This window comes from Portunus trituberculatus, chromosome 18 (genome assembly GCF_017591435.1).
Source record: "Portunus trituberculatus isolate SZX2019 chromosome 18, ASM1759143v1, whole genome shotgun sequence".
NCBI classification, from domain to species: domain Eukaryota; kingdom Metazoa; phylum Arthropoda; class Malacostraca; order Decapoda; family Portunidae; genus Portunus; species Portunus trituberculatus.
This window is the reverse complement of record NC_059272.1, coordinates 24170986-24173485: the sequence shown is the minus strand read 5'-3', so window position 1 is coordinate 24173485 and position 2500 is coordinate 24170986. Positions and strand designations below refer to the sequence as shown.

At 42.5% G+C, this 2500-nt stretch overlaps 1 protein-coding gene across 7 annotated transcripts in view; it reads left to right on the top strand.

Annotated features, from left to right (window-relative positions):
* The window catches only part of LOC123505428 (discoidin domain-containing receptor 2-like), a 633236-nt gene that overhangs the window by 132004 nt on the left and 498732 nt on the right, over positions 1-2500 (top strand). The gene's annotated exons all lie outside the window — the stretch shown is intronic.

The following is a 2500-nucleotide window of genomic DNA, read 5'->3' as shown; positions in this document are numbered from 1 at the left end:
GGAGGAAGGTTAAAATTAATGGAAGCAGAAGGAGGAAGAGCTCAATTAGGAGGATAGAGAAGTGAATAAGCCAGAGGAATGATAAATAGAATGAAGAGGAGAAGGAAGAAGAGGAGGAGGAATAGAAATGATAGAAAGCAGAGGAGGAGATGAATTATTTGAACAATTAGAAGGAAGGAATAAAATAAGTAGATTTACGAAGAATAGGAGAAAAAAATGAAGAGAAAGAAGCAACAACAGAAGGAAATAAATATAAGAAAGGGAAAAATAGCAAATTGAGAAGAAGAGTAGGATAATGAGTAACCTTAATTAAGAGAAGGAAACTGAAGATGAAAAATAGAAGGATTAGGAGAAGGATAAAGGGTAAAAAAGTGTAGAGGGAAGAGGAAAGTAGAAGAGAATAGTAGGAGGAAGTTAGAAGCCGAGGAAAAGAAAAAGTATGAACATAAAGATGAAGAAGAGAAGAATCGTGAAAAACAAAATTAGAAGCAGGAATGCAAGAAGTAGAAGTAGGAATAAGAAGAGGAAGGGGAATAGAATTAGAAGTAGGAGGAGAAGGAGAAAGAGGAAGAGGAGGATAAAAAAAAGAGAAACAGGAGAAATTGATAGAACTGAACCAAAACCAGAAGTAGAAGAAGGAGAAAAGAGACAACGAGTAGAACTAAAAGTAGAAGGAGAAGGAGGAGAAGAAGGAGTAAGAGGAGGAGGAAGGGGGAAAGTGAGGAGGAGGAGGAGGAGGAGGAGGAGGAGGAGGAGGAGGAGGAGGAGGAGGAGGACCGGTGCCTGGTGCCTGTAAGTGCTCACACGCCCCACTCGAGCGTGCAGATATTGACAGACACAACAAGACCAGGAATTGCGGCGGCCTCCTGGTGCTTGCGTAAGGTGAGCCTCATTTACATTTTACGCTCCCCTGCCCTTCGCTCCTCTTTTGATGCGCACCCCGCCAACTTTTTGATGAATGTCTACTGAGTTTATCTCCTCCTCCTCCTCCTCCTCTTCCTTCTCCTCCCTCGTACTCTATCTGTTGGGGAAGGAGAGGAGAGGAGAGGAGAGAGGGAGGGTTAGATTACCTGATGGTCGAGGTGGAGGTAGTGGAGGAGAGGCAGATCAAGAGGAGGGAGTTGTTTTTTGGTTTTGAATTTTTGTCTCTAATCTGCGGCAAAGGTGACTCATGGTAGGTCATCTTTATGCGTTTGTGAGAGGGTTGTGATTGGTGTGTGTGTGTGTGTGTGTGTGTGTGTGTGTGTGTGTGTGTGTGTGTGTGTGTGTGTGTGTGTGTGTGTGTGTTTTCAATATTTTCACACACACACACACACACACACACATTTGAAGATAGTATTTAAACATTAGACAAAAAAACAATGCAGGAAAGGAGAGTGAGGGAGAGATGACATATAACTTGTAGGGAATAGATATAATAGTAGATATGTAAATCTATTCTCCAACTTACTAAAAACTCTTTCATCAATAGAAAATGTCAAAGTCTTTCCAATTCTAACTCCTCTCGAGATTTCTGGCATCTAGCCAATAATATCTCTAACAACTTTACTTCTTCGTCTTTCCCTCCTTTACTTCATCCAGATGGCTCTACAGCTGTCTCTTCTTTTTCTAAAGCTGAACTCTTCGCTCAAACCTTTGCTACCAACTCAACTTTGGATGATTCTGGGCATATTCCTCCTACTCCTCCACCCTCTGACTACTTCATCCCTAAAATTAAAATTCTTTATAAAGACGTTTTCCTGGCCCTCTCTGGCCTTGATTCTCGGAAGGCTTACGGTCCGGATGGAGTCCCTCCTGTTGTTCTCAAAACTGTGCTTCCGAACTCGCTCACTGCCTGGTCAAACTCTTTCATCTGTGTCTCTCTACTTCTATTTATCCTTCTTGCTGGAAGTTTGCTCACATTCAACCTGTCCCTAAAAAGGTGACCACTCCAATCCTTCTAACTACCGCCCTATAGCTTTGATTTCCTGCCTTTCTAAAGCCTTTGAGTCTATCCTTAATAGGAAGATAATGAGGCATCTATCAGCTCACAACCTTCTCTCTGATTGCCAGTATGGTTTCCGTAAAGGCAGATCTACTGGTGATCTTCTTACTTTCCTAACTGAATCTTGGTCATCCTCTTTTAGGGACTTCGGTGAAACCTTTGCTGTCGGCCTTGACATATCGAAAGCCTTCGATAGAGTCTGGCACAAATCTTTAATTTCTAAACTACCCTCCTACGGATTCTATCCTTCTCTCTGTACCTTCATCTCCAGTTTCCTTTCCGATCGTTCTATTGCTGCTGTAGTAGACGGTCACTGTTCTTCCCTAAAACTATCAACAGTGGTGTTCCACAGGGTTCTGTCCTATCACCCACTCTCTTTCTATTATTCATCAATGATCTCCTAAATCTGACTCAATGCCCTATCCACTCCTATGCTGATGATACCACCCTGCATTATTCAACAGCGTTCAACAGACGCCCAACCCAACAACAATTAAATGACTCAAGGCGAGATGC